General features: G+C 37.5%; 1 long non-coding RNA gene across 2 annotated transcripts in view; it reads left to right on the top strand.

Moving 5' to 3' along the window:
- LOC111098045 overlaps window positions 1-18025 on the top strand; it is a 106813-nt gene that overhangs the window by 37196 nt on the left and 51592 nt on the right. The gene's annotated exons all lie outside the window — the stretch shown is intronic.

Here is an 18025-nt window from a genome sequence, read left to right as displayed (position 1 = left end):
AAGTTGATGTCTACTAAGTTTCTCCACTCTAAAGTTATCATTTTATCCTTGATAATTAATAAGGGATTTGTGGAGATATACTTTTTTTAAAAAAAGACTTGATTTATTTATTCATGAGAGACACAGAAAGAGGCCTAGACATAGGCAAAGGGAGAAGCAGCTTCCCTATGGGAAGTTTGATGTGGGACTCGATCTCAGGACCATGGGATCACAATCTGAACCAAAGGTGAATGCTCAACCACTGAACCACTCAGGTGCCCCTTGTGGAGAGATACTTTGAAACCATATAAATATATTGGTCTTCAACAAACTTTCACCCATCTATTGATGATTTTCTAACCTCATCACTCAGCGAATATTCATTGATTGGGAGTGTACTGTAAGGAAGAGGGCTTTTCTCCACCAAATAAAAAACCATGTTATTTAGTAATTTATTCAAAAGTGTGGTATTCAATAAGTTTGAACTTGAAAATGACAATTTTATGTGCTTCAACCTAATACTGATGTACGATACTTTTAGAAATGGAGCATTAACATGCATGTATCTTCACAGCAAATAATTGAAAAATATATTCTTCATCAATAAGGTTAAAATTGTACTTTCTCCCCCATGTGATGACTATGTCAGCCTCACTCAACGTTTTGCTTATCAGTGTAGAAATCTCTACCCATTCCCCTTACCCACAATAACACATTTCACTCAGCCTATGTTGAAACAGCTGCAGGATGGGACCTCAGTTTAATCCAGCCTATATTAAAGTCAGTGTGAGTTGTGGATGTATAAATATAAACAGTGTCTTTACTGCCCATTCAAATGTTTTGTTTTTATAAGGTCTCTTCTATTTTTAAAACCTGAAGTCAATAACCAAGATTTCAGGGAGGATAGATATAATTTGAACTCCTCTGATAAACAATGGAGGACACAAACTTCTTTTTTAGTCAATTTACCTGCGCATGTATCGTAGTTTTCATTTTTTTAAATAGCAGTAGAAAAAAAGAGTATTACAAGTAATTGTTCAGAAGAATTGTCACCCAGATTGAGTGATTTGCCTCAAATTCCATTTACCTTTTGTTCTCATGTCTACAATCTGTTATTTAAAATTTTAGAAATATATGAAACATTTTTAAAAGATTTTACATGTGGTTTTTAAAGACATTTCTTCAGAGTTACATTTGTTTGATAGCGAGATTCATGCATTTAAAGTAAGAAAACACAGTTATGGCAAAAAATACTCATTTGAAATGTAAAGATAATGATGGTGCCTATCAATTTTTATGAAGATTAAATGAAATATTTGTAAAGCAAATATAAAGCTTGATTCTTAGCACATAAAATGTTAGCTGTTTATAATTATTTTCATTCTTAGTACTTTCAACAGTTCTCACTCAATTTTTTAATAAAACCCCAAAAGGTAACTTTTATAGTTATATGAAAAGGAACTGATATAAATGACTATTGCATCAAGTAGATGAAAGCATATGGAGTTTTGGTGTTAGTTTATGTATTCCATTAATACCAAATGTTTTTTTTTTTTAAAGTTTTATTTATTTATGAGAGACACAGAGAGAGAGGCAGAGACACAGGCAGAGGGAGAAGCAGGCTTCTCGCAAGGAGCCTTATATGGGACTCGATCCTGGATCTTGCTCTGAGCAGAAGGTAGACACTCAACCACTGAGCCACCCAGGCATCCCAATCCCAAAGAGTTTTAATTCCAGTTCAACATATATTATCTAACAAGTAGGCCCATTTCATAATTTCTTAGCTAACACATCTTTGAAAGGTGATACACAACAATGGTATCACTTTCCTATGAAAAAATGTCTAAAATAGCCTAGCCAGAAAAGGTTAACTAACAGACATGGCAGCTTTTGGTGTATATCCTGAGTAGCAGAATGAAGGAAAAGGTGGGGATGGGGGTCAAAGAATCGGAAGAGGTGAGAGAAGGAGGAGGATATTCTCGTGGATGGCAAGAGATGGATCTTACCATCTGTGCAATGTGAGAATCTTCCACAAACTGAAATGCTATGCAAGTTTTTTATAATTTTTAGTGATGTGCCAACTCCACTTAAAGAGACTGGCTTAAATTAAGCATTCTAGGACTTCTGAGCCTCAGTTTCCACAACCATGAAATGGAGAGAAATAACTATTTACAGAGTTTTCAAGGCTATGTGACTGGTCCCTATTAGGCACTCAAAAACATTCTAGTCAGCCACCCACTGAAAGTCAATAAACTAGATGGATTTTCTGACTCACTGAATTTCCTGACATGGCTGATGTCGTAGCTCTATGAACTGACACGTTGGGTTTGTTTGTTGGTCCAGTTGTTGCTTGCCCTGGTTGAAGGTGGTTCATATGGGAAACAGTGGCATATGTCTAGGGAAGAAATGATGAAGGAACAATGGTGGCATGAGGCAGGAACGTGGATGAATAGCATGCGAGATTTGGTAGAGGTTTGGCAGCAACCCCACAAACAAGGAAATTCCATTGTTGGAAAGGCCTCTGGAAAATTAAGAGATTCTTTGTAAACTTGTTTGGAACAGCAGAATGGGAAGGATAGGAAGTGGAAAGGTAAGAAGAATTGTATGGGACAGGAAATCTCTTAGAATTGCCAAAGGCCATTATCAGAGGCAATGAAGAAGAATCAAAGGGGAAGGAAACTTCTCAGAGAAGAAAGCTTTCATGCCCCAAATCAATATTTTTCAACCTAACTACTCAAGCTAGTCCTTGCTGTGTTCGAGTTAACAGTAGATATTTTAGGGTTAAAAGGCATTTCATTTAAATATTCACGTTTTCTAAATACCCAACTTTCCATGTAAGGTGTAACACTTCAGTCTCAACATGACACGTGGAGCCAGATCTCATTTATCAGATTAGATTTTTTAATGTCAATCTTTTCTATGGCATGAAGTACATTTTACAAAAAGCATTTTTTAATCTAATTTTCTGGTCAGATTTTCTATGAAATCAAAATTTAAAAGAATTTACCTATAGTGGAAAAAATACTATCTGGTTTATAAGACTTTTTGATCCATTTTTTTAAAAATATGAAAAGAAGAGATGTGCTGAGGAAAGCCTTGGGAGCCAGAAGGACTCAATTTTAGTGCTTGGGCTGTTATTAATTAGCTGTGAAATTGGGAATGTTCTCCCCTTTTTAAAATAAGGGCGATGACTACTGTGTTGAAGAGCCTTTCAGATTTGATGGTGGAAGATCTCATGTCTGTGTTCCACCTCAGTGAAGATCCACAGACAAATGTGATAATCATACTGACATTGAGAGTGAGCTAGCTAGACTACTCTTGCTTTGCTGTCTCCTGATTAACTAGGACATTCTTCTTTTTTTCTTTTTCTAACAGTGTTTGGGGTAAAACAATTATTCTCTAGGTAGTCTTATTTTTCAAGTGAATTTATACCTGTAATCAACATTATCAAGCATCTGAAATACATTGTGCAGAGTTTAGAGGTAACACACACATACAATCACACTCAAATGTTCACTCATACCCTTTCTCCATACTATGTTTAAATGCCTTAGGGAAATTGGGGGAATTTCATTAGAATGAATTGGAAATGGGTGTATTGGCTTGTCTACTAATTTATAGCTGCTCAAAAGATAAGGTTTTAAAGCAGATGTTTTGTTTTGATTGTATGTTTACATTGAATGTTACTAAATGTAAAAATCAGAATCCCAGACAAGATTTCATTATGTCTTTCCAATTGATATTTACTTATTTATTTATTTTTAAAGATTTTATTTATTTATTCATGAGAGATATATATAGAGAGAAGCAGAGACACAGGCAGAGGGAGAAGCAGGCTCCATGCAGGGAGCCTGATATGGGACTCGATCCCGGGACTCCAGGATCACACCCTGGGCTGAAGGCAGGCGCTAAACCGCTGAGCCACCCAGGGATCCCCTCCAATTGATATTTAAACAGAAGATATAAAATATCAACATTGAAAAACAAGGACTCCTCAAAAGGTCTGTGTTCAGAGATTATCATTTATAGATATACACTCAGCATTATGTCATTTCTACTTTGCTGCATTATACTATTTTCTAGAACTATCTACTTTGCGTTAAATCTATTTAACATTACGATTTCAAAGTAACTAATTAAATAAACGAAGCAACCACATTCTCCTTTTGCTTTTGAACATGATTTTTCTCCCAATATTAATCTTTCCTTCTTCTGCACAATTACTTAACTAATGTTGTGTAATGTGGAATGAACTAGCTGGGGGAATCAAAGATTGGGTTCTATTTGGACTCTGCTTTATATCTTTAAGCAAATCATTTAAACTCTTACTGCCAGCTCTCTTATCTCCAAAATGGTGTGATGGAATAAGATGATATGTATGGCTCCTTCTCCTCTGACATCCTATAATTTTATTAGTCTTTGGCTATGGGCATATTGAGCAGAGTTTCATACTCAGTAAGGCAATTTAATCAATATGAAAGGCAATCTGGATAATTTATCTCCACATTGCCTTTATTCTTAATAGCATGGTGGAAATTCTTTTTCTTTTGGTTTAGCTGGATAATTGCTTGAATTCTAGCCAGGACCATTTTGCAGCAGAATTTCAAATTTCAATTTCCACATTATCTCATTGTTTTCCTGCTCTGTTGACTGCTAATCCTGGTCTGAGGTCTTCTTTCTTTTTGAATCTAACAGTATTTTGAATCCACGAACTCCTATAGAATTGGCAACAACCTTAAAGATGAATGTGCCCATTCCATTATGAAGTTGGCGTGGTTCTGGTGCCTGTTTTTACTGCATGTTAAATTTGTGCACTGAGTCCATTCATGGGACTCGTGGAAGATTCTATGACTGCTTTTAAACCAGCTGTTTCTTTTCCTCCATCCCTTTTTAAAACCATTAGAGAATTGCTTGGAATATCAATTTTATTTCTGAGCATTTCCTGGCATGGGACAACATTAAAATAGAGCATGCGTTCAACTTTCCCAGATGAGGGGAATAACAATGAATAATGAGACTTTGATACTGCTGTGAATATTTTTTTATTTTGGTAAAGTGGACACAACATAAACTACCACTTTTGTTTAGGAGTGCAGTGCTGTGGCATTAAGTATATTGACACTGTTGTGCAACCACCAACACTGTATAGCTCCTGAACTGTTTCATCTTCCTAAACTAAACTTTGTACCCACTGAAGAATAACTTCCTATCTGTCCCTCCTCCCAACCCCTGGAAACCACCATTTTATTTTCTGTCTTTATGAATTTGACTACTTTGGGTCCCTTATGTAAGTGAAATCCTATAGTATTCATCCTTTTGTGAGTGGCTTATTTCACTTTGTATAATGTCTTCAAGGTTCATCCGTGTCTTAGCATTTGTCAGAGTTTTATTTTTTTTTAAGGTCTGAATAATATTCCATTGAATGGACGAGATACCACATTTTGTTTACCATTTATTTCTTCATGGACACTTGGGTTGTTTCTACCTTTGACTATTGTGAATAATGCTACTATGAACATTGGTGTCCATAATATCTGTTTGAGTCCCTGCTTTCAGTTCTTCTGGGTATATACCCAGAAATGGAATTGCTGGATTACGTGGTAATTCTGCCTTAAATTTTTGAGGAACCGCCCTATTGTTTTCCACAAAGTTCTTACCATTATGTTCCAGCCAGCAATGCACAAGGGTGTGGTTATTTCAATTGTGCTTTCTTCCTTCCTTCTTACCTTCTCCCCTTTTCCTCCCCACCTCCCTCTCTCTCTCGGTGGAAACTTACTACTTACCACTGACTTTAGGAAAGCGAGTTACTGTTTTTTAGCATAACTCAACAATAAGTGATTTATGACAAATGATGAACCCCAGATATTGAGGAAACAGTGGACCTATTCCCTGGCACTTGGCTAAATCTCAGACGACATCATGAGACAAGGACAAGTTTTAAGGAGCTTTATTAAGGCTGTTAGATAATTTGTTTTACAACTCAGTCTTTAAGTGAGAGTTACATCCCAAATGCCTTCCCAAATCCGCAATCAGCACATTTTGGGATCGGTTGTTCTCTATATACTGTCTCCTTATTCTTCCAACAAATGATGGCACTTAACTTTATAAGGAGAGCAAAGTTTTTGACAGCAGGGACTTAAGGGAGTAGTTCATTATCATCTGCTTTGGAAAAATAATCACTCATCTCCCCAGAAGTCTTAAATGATCTCAGGATGTTGGAGTCAGAAAAGCCTTCAGAGACATTGAGTTCAACTCACTCATTTTAAAAATGTAGAAATTGAGACCCAGAATGGGTCTAGGAATAAGAGCTCAAACTTAAGACTCTCTGCACTGAGTCCAGAGTTGTTTTTTTTTTTTTTTCTGTCAAAAAAGCATTTAAGTTGAATTCTTAGGAATTCGGATCATTTTGCCTTCTCTTAACACTATCAATTCATGACACGTAAAATGTACGGTTCAATAGACATGCCAATGTCCTCTTTTTATAAAGATATAAATGGAGAAATCAAAGTGGAAAACTGTAGCTGGTACCACTAGCACATGCAGAACTATGTGTAATTTCCCTGAAAAGTATATCAGCATTAATCTTTGTGAGCTCTATTAGGTTGCTGAAGCCACATCATGGGAACTTTTGTCCTGAAACACCAAAAGCACCAATGCAGTGATGACTGTGGACTTCTTTTTGCCTGGGAATTGCAGTGGGTGCCAGCCTACAGACGCAAGCTGGGTCCTAGGGCCAGATATCTAGAAGATTTGGGGGGAAATTGAGGTGGTATGGGGATAAGAATAGTTTCAGAATGAGTGATTGAGATAATTAAGTTGATGAGGGTTATCAGGTTAAACTGCTGCTTTAAATGTGATCGATTTCAAGGGTTAAACAAGCCAGCAGTAATGAGCTTTTGCCTATGGATTGTGTCTTTAATTCTTGCTTATTTGGGGGAAGCATGATACCCTATTCAATGACTATATTGAATTAGCAATAGCTGGAGCAAGTGGAGAAAGGAAGTGCTTATCTAACTAAAAATTTAAAATAAGAGTGAAATACATTATTGAAAATATTGACAGCTTAATTTAAAAGTCTGTAAGTGATTATAATAAAGCTAGTAATTTTCCATTCAAATTCAGTCTGCTCAAGACATAGACATTACTAGTGTTTGTTCAGCAATACTAAAAGGAATCACAGAAACCCAGAAAGAATGCTGTGTATCTCTAATAATACTAGCTTCAAATACTATCTGGATTTGTTCTTAGATGGAGAATATTTTAAATAAAGTGCAAGGCATTTGCCCAATTGTACCGATTTAAAAAAGTATATCAAACATGTTTCTGTAATCATTTAATCAAAAATAACTGTCTTAAGACTGAGACTACTATGAATGGTTCATTTTTAAATTTTTTAAATTACAGACCCAGACCTCATCTATCTCCATATTAAAGTTTTTTTTCAATTATGAAAGAGGAATGGCAGGATTCAACAAAATTTTTTTGCAAGAGTAATAATGTATAAGTGAATAAATTTAAATCCTAATAAAAGATGCTAAAAACACTACAAAACAGTCAATATTATAACCTATTTTGCTGCCAGAAAGTGTCAGTCTTCTAAAACTTATTTTCTGCAGTGTTTTTTTTTTTTTTCTTTCTTTTTGGTTAGTCCTCATTTTTATTCTTTTCTACTGTTGCTTTCTGTGTTACTGTTTTTATCAACTTATACTACCACTAATCTAAGGGATCTAGCCTGGATTAATTTTTGTGAATAATAAAGGAGGATTACAGATGAACCGACCCTAGTCTCATTTGCCCACACATTGTTGGTATTTATTTTATGATGGTCAGATTGCAAATTTCTCTTGGTTCTCCTAAGATTTAATCACACTAAATATCTTAGTGGATTGCTCTATTGATATATATATATAATTTTTAAATTTATTCATGAGAGACACACACACACAGAGGCAGAGACACAGGCAGAGGGAGAAGCAGGCTCCCTACTGGGAGCCTGATGCGGGACTTGATCCCAGGACCCTGGGGATCACTACCGGAGCCAAAGGCAGATGCTCAACCACTGAGCCACTCAGGCATCCCTCTGTTGAGCCAGAATATGAACTTCAGTTATTTAATATAAAAGCTCATTTAAGTTTTAGATTTCCACCCAGCTTCACTGAGTTATGATTGACAAAGAAAAATTCTGTTTATTTATACAATGTAATTTTTTAAAGGTGAACAATGTGAGGATTTAATATACCTATACATCGTGAAGTGATTCTCACAATCAAATGAATCCATCCATCATCTCACAGTTACTTTGTGTGTGTGTGTGTGTATGTGTGTGTGTGTGGTGTGAACACTTATGATCTCCTGTCCTAGCAAGTTTCAGGTATACGAAACAGCATTTCACTATAATCACCATGTTGTAGATTAGACCTTCAGAACGCATTCATTTGTAACTTAAAATTTCAGTTTTATATTTTGTATAATTCATATATTCAGGCTTGATTAGTGTGTCTATGCTGAAATTTGATTTTTGTTTAAAGCTACCATTTGAAGCATGTTTGGTTAAAACTGTTGATAAGAACAATACAGTAACCTGTCTCTCTTAATTCAACTCCACATAAAACTAGATAATTACATGCCCATGAAAGTAGGAACCATAGACTATTTGGTCAACTCTATTAAATATTAAGGGAGAACTTAAAGCAATCTAGATTTATCCTTATAACACTTTTTGCAAAATGCTCAGAAAGAGTCAACAACCACAGAAATGTGAATATGTAGATACATTTGGTTCCTATTATTTCATATATGCGGTGATGTCATCATTATAGTTCAATAAATACTGCAGATTTTAAAACCAAAATGATTTTTTATTTGTATCCATGGCCTGACTTATTAGCCATTTTAAGACTTTCTTAAATCTTAGTTCTACTATGGACTCTTTTAACTTTGCACCTCCAGACATGGCTGATAACGACTATGGCTTTCTAAAATTATAAAACAAAGAAAAAAAATAATTATTTTCATCCAATATGCTTTTAAAAGTTCTACAAAAGCTTTGATATGGGGAAAGGCAAAGTAAAATACCCAGTTTTTGGTTGTTTTTTCTTTTTGCTGCATATTACTTTTCCTTGGCACTCTCTTATCTGCACTTGGCTGGCACTCCTGAACTTTCTTAACTGCAAAATCTTAATCTCCAAACTGCTTATTCATTCTCCTGGAATTTTTGTTTTTGTGTTGTTTTTTAATTTTAGGACAAACCTATTTTACCTACAATACATTCTTATTGTATCGTTTTATTTGGGTCTATACACTTAGCGTCCCTCATTCTCTAACATTCTTTGTCAGATTTTTATATTTCTTCTTACCACATATCTGTGTTCACTGTATTGAGAAAGTACTGACTTCCCAAAAATGAGCCATTTAGAAAGTAAAAGAGAATCTGTTTCTCTTTTACAAAGCTCCTATAGACCTTGTTGAAGCTTGTATTACTAAGAGCTGTTTTAAATTCCTTGAGGACCTAGCTGAACCTCATATCATTTCTTCTCCTCCCCAAGTGGAAAGTCTTATAGGAGCACTCATAGGAGCAGCTGAAATGTTTATTGTAGCAAGATAGGATGATATTCTTTATTCATAGATAGTGTGTCTTGGCAAGGCGTATTTTTTTTCTTTTCCCATTTTTCTTCACTGTAAATATACTTAGTACCAAATGTGGATCTTAGGTGGGAAAGTAGTAAGTCCATATCATGTCTCTTGTTTGGAGTTAGAACTTTCCATATTTTTAAAGGAAAAGGAAAGTAATGTATAGTATTTATCCATCAGGATAGGACACCTTTTCCAATATAAATTTGATCATGCATTCATCCAACCATTTGATCGCCATATATTGGATTCCCGGTATGCACTGGGCTCTGTTACAGCCACGGTGATGGAGAGTTATTTAAGACATTATCCTTGTTCTTAAAAATCTTCTTGACAACTCGGAAAGAGAGGCATGTGTAAGGACAGTGCAGTGTGCCCAAAAATGGGATATAAAAGTTATCACGAGAACAAATTTCTGTCCACATATTTTTGGAAAATACCCCAGAGAATTCTCAACTCATAGGTTCATCTAGGAATTGCCCTGTGCGACCTCTAGTCTGAGGAAGATGATTTATGATCTTTTAAATCACTTATTTCAAAGCTCAGCTAAAGTCAGACAGATGTGGGGGTTTGGGCATTTGGTCTGTGGTCCTGGGTGCTTGTTAGACAGAGGATGTCCTTATTTCTGCTCATGCCTGTGGCCATCACAGTTACCAGCCTTATGTTAACATTGGCTGGAGTTCTGGCTCTGTGGCCCTTAGGCAAACCCCAAATTGGTTAGCCTTGTTTCCAGGGTTTGAGATGATCACAAAGGTGATGATCTGTCACTGCAGAGGCCTTGATGGAAGCAGCTGGAAATGCCTGCTTTCCTCCATTACCCTGTCTATAATTTTCACTTCTCTTGCCACAACTTAGGTAAAGTAATCCCTCCCCTGGCACACGGCATTCCTATTCTTCTTGTACTAGCTCCCACTGAGCAGGTACTTCTTGAGGGTCTTCTAAAAAGTGGTGGAGTTTTAATAGATATGCAGACCCATCGGTGGGGTTAACCTTTTGTGTTTCAGAGAAAAGCAGCACAAGAAAAACTGACCTTTCTCTAACACAACTGTTTCTGGGACTTTTAAAAAATCAAGCCGCTTAACAGTATATAGGCAGAATTGTCACTGTTGGCTCCTTCCCCAAGAGGCTGAATTTTGACTGAAATACATTCACCTCATTTTGCTGAGTGTTAAGAATGATCAAGTTTGATCTCATCTTGAAATTGTGTCAAGAAGATGGCTTGAGAAAATTCTGTCCCCATCTTTAGTTCTGTTGGTGATCTCTTCTCCCTTTTTGATAAAGTCCAGAGCCAGATAGAGGTTGTTGAGAGAAGCATCATCAGAGAATGGTCTGAACCCATAGGAGCACTTAGGTTCTGGAGAAAACAGGAAAAAAAATACTTGCCCATTTATTTTGGTCAGTAGTGAAATGCTTTGACTCACTTGACTATTTCTTCTTGCCATTAGGAATTATAAACCTAGAACGTTTGGGAGAGTCTGGGATATTGTATTTTGAAACTGCATTACATCCATCCACATCACTTCAAAAGATACACATTTTGAGGTATACAGGGGTTCTCATGGTTGTTCCAGAGAAAATGAAATTTGTCTGTATAAGGAGACATTCAAAATTATATCAGGCATGAGTTTTTCTGTGATTCAGGGGAATCCCTTGCTTACCAAATCCTTTTGTGTCATGGCTGTGCCCTGGTAGCTAATCTAGATCTTACATGTACAAGTCCATGTTCTTCTGCAACAGAGGCACTTTTTTTTCTGGCTACTACCATCTATTTGGGAGATCCAGCTCCCCATTTAAGAAGGTTGATTTCACCCTAGGATTCATCTTCATTATCCTAGCAATACAGGTGACTGAGAGAAATGACCAAATCCAGCAAGTTTTGATCTGGAAAAAATGCAATTTCATGTCTGCAGAGTTAATACATCCTGACCTCTGATCTAGTCAATCTGGTCTGTCCAGAGCAGTGCTCCAGATGTTATACAGAGTAGTTCACAGTGGCCACTGGCACTTTGCATCCTCCTGAAGGGCTGAGATGCTTATGACCTCTTCAAGTACTCATCTTCTCAAGGTGTCCCCACCAGTGTGGCTTGAAGACAGCTTGCACACTTTTCTATGTATGTCCAGCCACCAGCTGCTGCATCACACACACACATTTTGAGAGCAAATGTTAATTCAGGAAGAAGGAACAAGAGAAACTGCCTCATAATTTGAAAGGCAGCTGCTTTCACAAGAAGCTAGTACCTAGGGGATCCCTGGGTGGCTCAGCAGTTTAGTGCCTGCCATTGGCCCAGGGCACGTCCTGGAGTCCCGGGATCGAGTCCCGCGTCAGGCTCCCTGCATGGAGCCTGCTTCTCCCTCTGCCTGTGTCTCTTCCTCTCTCTCTCTCTATGTCTATCATGAATAAATAATAAATAAAAAATAAAATCTAAAAAAACCCAAGAAGTTAGTACCTAATATTTTTATGTATCTATCTCCATGCTTCCTTAGCCATTCCCTTAGCTACAGGATAACCCAACCCAAAACCTGAAATTGATGCATCTGAAGGGAATTGGTTTTGTTTTGTTTTGTTTTTCTGACGGAACCTATCTACCACCTCAGATCCTGTGTGGTGGTTAGGATGAAAATAGACCATGACAATGCCCTCGATCATTCCATATGAGCAATGGCTGTTTGCGGTTACAGTTCAACAGACATTTCATCTGGTGCGTCTTCACCCATTTGCCCTCCCCCTTGATTTCATCTGCTCTTTTATTACTATGAACAAGTTTTGATTTCTGATGTTTTGATATTTTGTCACTAATGAGAGCTTCTGGCCACATGCGATGGCCATTCAACTGTTGGGTGAAGGCAAGTCCATAGTCCTAGCCTTGACTGGTTAGCAATAAAATAAAACTTCAGATTATTTGGAAAACACCATCTGATGGGTGACTGAGCTTTTCCCTACATATCATATCATCCCATAGGACAAGGTAGAAGACAACTGGACATGGCATCATATTAAGTTCTCTCCTTGGGTTCTGATTCCTCTTTTTGCTGGTGGGGGAAAGTTTGGGCAAGCCACTGAACCATCATCAGTCTCTGTTTGTTGACCCATTGTGAGGATTCAATGAGAAAATACTAGCAGTATCTAAAACCTGTTGAGCAGATTTATAATATGTAAATATATTAATAAATCAAATTTATTAGATTATATGACTAAATTAAATCAATTAATGAATATATAATACGTATATATATTATATGATAAATAAATTAAATCTACTCATAGATTTTAACTCACTGAATCCTCATGCAACCCCCAGAGACAGTACTCTTATTATCCCCATTTGGTGGATGAGGAACCTGGGGTACGGACAAAGAAGTAACTTGCCCAGGATCCCACTGCTAGAAGTGAAGGAAACAGGATTTGACTCCTTCATGTCTATCTTTGGAGTCAAGAAAGTCATCAGTATCTTTTGCGTGACTATGAAAGCTATTCTATGAGGCATAAAACAAATATCTTGACTGAGAACCCTAATACACTGAGCCAAGTAAGCTCATCTTCAGGCTTCTGTTACTCTAGTTTCTCCTTGACAAACCATGTCCCTTTCTTTGAGAATTTTCTCCTTTATCAATTTGAAAAATTGAGATGCTTTCCAAGGCAGGTCCAGGTCAGAGCATGAACTGCCCCATCTCACTCTCAAATTCCTGTCAGAGATGTTGTGATGTGAGTGTGTCTGCTTTCAAAACTACCCTGTCCTGTCTTTGGTGCTCAATTCTGGAATGTTCGCAGCAGCCTTGACCAGCGGCCCTGGACTGTCTAGCTCTCCTCAAAGCCCTTTTATTCTCTCCTCCCTTTCTTACTACATTTTCTTGGAACCTTATCTTCTGACTCATTTTCTCCAGCTCTGAAAGCTTGCCTACTTACTTACTTGCTTATGTCATTTGAAGGCTACGTACTTGGGTTCTTAAGTTGGACAGTCTAAAATTACAGTTGCAGAACTTATGGACTTCTCCTAGGCAACTCACATGAGCTTATGAGAAGTCTTTTGGAAACAGGAGTGGAAAGAACACAAATTTTGGAGGCAAAGTTAGGTTCAGATTCTATCTCTACCACTTTTTAGCTCTGTGTTATGAGGCAAATCTTTAACTTTTCCAGTTCTCAATTTCCTTATCTGTAAAATGGGGTTTAATAATAATAATAATGGCTCAAACATCCTGCATATTTGTCAGGAGGTATGAACTGGGCTATACATTGATGTTATGTTATCACATAACATATTTTCACATCACATATTCTCATCACAGCATGCTGTTTTGTGGGTCTCAACCTGTATTGGTTGGGCCTGAACCTTTCTGAGAATAAACAAATTAGCAAGGTCTGACAGGCAGTGAATACTAGAGCTGGAATTCAAACCCAGGTCCGTTAGACCAGAGAGCTTGTGTTCTTATCTTTTAGTGAATACTTCTTGTCCTTTTTATGTTATATACACTAATAACTTATTAAGATAACTTGTAAGACCTGAATGAAATCACATAGGGGTGCCTGGGTGGCTCAGCCGGTTGAGCATCTGACTTCGGCTCAGGTGATCTTGGGATCCTGGGATAGAGCCCCAAGTCGGCTCCCCACTCAGTAGAGTCTGTTTCTCCCTCTCCCTTTACCCCTCCCCCCACTCATGCTTTTTCTCTCTCTTTCTCAAATAAATAAAATCTTAAAAAAATGTATATAATGTATCCAGCAGAGAGCCAAGTACATTTTCTTAAGAAATATCAGCTGCTTCTCCTGCTGCACTTTCCCAAAGGCCCTCCACTGATGGGAAAATCAGCTTTGGCAGGCAAGATAGGGGAGCTATTTTTGGCTGGGTGAGTGGGGCTGGAGAAGAGGAGAACCAGGAGCTTTTCTGCATGTCAAATCCAACCAGGGTGGCAGCTTTCAACTCTGTCTATACTGAGGCCTTGCTGGCCTTGTTGGTTATGTCTTTATATAGATTCTCATGTCCCTTTTTGAACCCTGTAACCTGAGAAAGAGTGAACAACTGGAGGAAAAATGAAAAAGATGAATGGATTAAAATATATTTGCAAAAAATTCCTACAGGAATTGGGGCTACTTAGCCTGGTGAAGAGAAGACCAGGGGATAGAATTCTTTGTGTAAAGGATTATATTATCAATAATGGCAGCATGTATTTCTTTAAAGGTGAGAGGCTGGACGTGATGACATCCAAGTCATTTGAGAACCTAAGATTTCACATCCGTGAAAAAGAAGAATGGACAGTTAAGATTAGAATAGAAATTTCAAAACCATAAAGACTTAAAGACAGTAAAAACCTGGTATTAAGTTTTTTTTGCTCTTTGGATACTTTAGATATATGTATTATAGGTCTTTCCTTTTTCCTGTGATTGCAGCCTGTCTGTTTAGTTGGGAAATACTCGTGTATCATGTGTGTCCCAAAGTAAAGCTCTTTGAATGTTTTACTGATATTAAAAAAACAAAAACAAAACTGTGATTGCTTTTCATATTAAGGCACAAATTTTTCTTTTTAAAATATGAATATATATTTTGTATTCTGTGAAAAATGACCACACAGTAAACCATTTTAGTCATTCACACCTTAGCATCAATTAGTTTAAAGCTCTATTCAGCTAAATGAGCATAGATTTTAGACACAATGAAAAATATTGTTTCAAAAATATTACCGAGGTAAGACTGGAGGGATTAGGACAATATGATGAATGTGGGCAGCTGAGTGGCATCATGAGGACAACAGAACCACTTGGGAGAGAAGATAAAGGTGGCTCAATGGATGATGGGAGGATATAAAATGGCAATGATGTTTCTTTTAGTTATATCAGTTCTTTTTTTGAAAAAGATTTTATTTATTTATTCATGAGAGACACACAGAGAGAAGCAGAGAGTGAAGCAGGCTCCCCATGGGAAGCCTGATGTAGGACTCGATCCCTGGACCCTGGGATCACACCCTGAGCCAAAGGCAGAAGCTCAACCACTGAGCCACCCAGGCATCCCAGTTATATCAGTTCTTTAATTCAACCACAATTACATGCCAAGCACTGAGACAGATGCTGGAAGCACAAAGGTTAAAAAGATGTGGCTGTACATTTGATAACTGTGTTAATTAGAGTAGCATTGACTGCTGCAACAAAGACGCTAAATTTATTATATATATTTATTATATATATTTTATTATATATATATATATATAATTATGAATGTAAAAGTCTATTTCCTGTTTTTGTAACAGTGTAAGGTGGATGTTCCCAGCCAGTGAGTGGCTCTTCTTCATGTAGTCCTTGAGAGATCAAGTTTCCTTCACACTTGAGCTCTACCATCAACTGTGACCCCATCTCCAAGGACCTGCCGTTGATAGAAGTGGGAGGTGTGCACTTCCTTGTCCTTAAAAGTGATTCATATCACCTCTGCTTACATTCTACTGTTACAGCCAGTTACATAGCCACAGCTAACTGCAAGTGTGGCCTGGAAATGTATCCAATCTGTCTAACCATGACAAAGAAGAAGATATTTTGCTGAACAGCTAGCGTTCTTTGCTATACAGACTTAGAAGCAGTGCTCACATAAAGTCTACCTGCTTTACCATGCCAGTTCTGCATACATAAAAATCCCACAAGCCCTGTGTAAGGGCATTATAAGATTTAACTTCCCAGTAGATTAATATATTGGACTGTCTTATCCATCACCCTTCCTTTCTTCTTTCCTCCACCCTTCTTGCTTGCATATTAATGGCTCTGGGCTACTATCTACCCTACACCTGCTCTAGGCTCTGAGTCAGCAGAAAGTGGGCCCATAGGCCCAATCCAGCCTGCTGGCTTGGTTAGTATGGCCCATGAACTAAATAAGAATGGCTTTTACATTTTAAATTCTGGGGGAAAAAAAAAACAGGGGAATAATATTTCATAAAGTATTATAAGCTATATAAAATTTTAATTTTAGTGTCCACAAATAGTTTTATTGGAACACAGCTGTGCTCCTTTGTTAACATATTGTCTATGGCTACTTCTGCCTATAACATCAGAGATAAGTAGTTGTAAATCACAGAGCCTAAAATATTACCTGTCTGACCATTTGTAGAAGTTTGTAAGCTGTTAGTGTGGGTCACAAGATGGTAGAGTGTCTCTGCTGTGGGACAAAGATGAATAAATAAGCTGTAGCATGTTGTAAATATGGTACAAGAGCCGATAAGAAAAGATGAGTTGAGACCAAACTCTTGACCTCTGATACCAATAATTCAGAGACAGAAAGAAGAAGATGATTAAAGTTCAGAGAAGTCAAGTTAAATAAAAGTAAAAGCACTTTCCTGTCCAAGGCAAGAAAGTAAAAGATTAGGAAATAGTAAAAAAAAAAAAAGGGGGCCCACCTGGAGGAATCCAGAGGCAGGACCCAAACTGAAACCCTCTTTCTGGTATTTCATTTGTGCTCCTTGTATCCTGTTTTTTTTGTTTTGTTTTTTACTTTATATCTGTGCGCATGCTTAATCTCTTTAGACTGAATTGTTTTATATTTTTATCCTCTGCAATATCTAGAACCATGACTTGTCCTCAGGGGATACTCAGAAAAGATTGATTGATCAATTGAAGGAAGGAAGAAAAGAAGGAAAGCGAGACTACTGCTCATGTGTATGGCCACCATGAGCAAATTTGGAAAAATTGATGAATTTGTGCACAAATGCACCATGCACAGATGCCTCGGCAAGAAGGTGATCTGGATTTACCTACCTCTTGTGCTCTACTCTAACACCTTATGCAGGGTAGTACTTGTACAGAGGGATGCAGTGACCCCGAATGGAGTCACACAGACATCTCTGTTGGGCAGGACCTCAAGCACCGTGGCAACCCAGGAGAGTCTCGCTTACACTCACCTATACATGGGGCGGTGATTCAGCCTCCTAAACTGGTCCAAGGTAGAATACTGTGAGGTAATTTTCAGCCTGTTTGCCTCTAGCCACACAAGTTGCTTGGTACAACTACAATTCCTCAAATGTTCAGACGCTGATCAACTTACAACTTAAAGGAAGACCAAGCCCTCATTTAGAGAGAAAGGTTAGATGCTATAAAAATACTTCATGGCAGATATTGGAATAGTGTAGAAATTGAGCCTATATAAACAACCTTGGTGCTATTCCATTTGGATATGTGCCACAAAAAATAATCTAGAGTAGTTCTGAAAAAATGTCAATAAATCATCTATTTAGCTTGACACTGCAATGTACCCGTTTCTTTCTCTTGTGAGCTTAAGTGCTCTTCGAAGCCAGACAACTTTTAAGCCCCAATTTGAAATGTATCCTCACATAGGCCTAAAGGATGACCAGAGACTAGTTCAAAAGAAAGATTTGAGAGGGCTGCTCAACTTTGCGGTCCTAAAATAACTGACATTTCAGTGATTCCAATGCAGCACCTCTGAACCTAATA

This window comes from Canis lupus, chromosome 11, assembly GCF_011100685.1.
Source record: "Canis lupus familiaris isolate Mischka breed German Shepherd chromosome 11, alternate assembly UU_Cfam_GSD_1.0, whole genome shotgun sequence".
NCBI classification, from domain to species: domain Eukaryota; kingdom Metazoa; phylum Chordata; class Mammalia; order Carnivora; family Canidae; genus Canis; species Canis lupus.
Note: the sequence above shows the minus strand (reverse complement) of the source record. Positions and strands in the feature narration are given on the sequence as shown.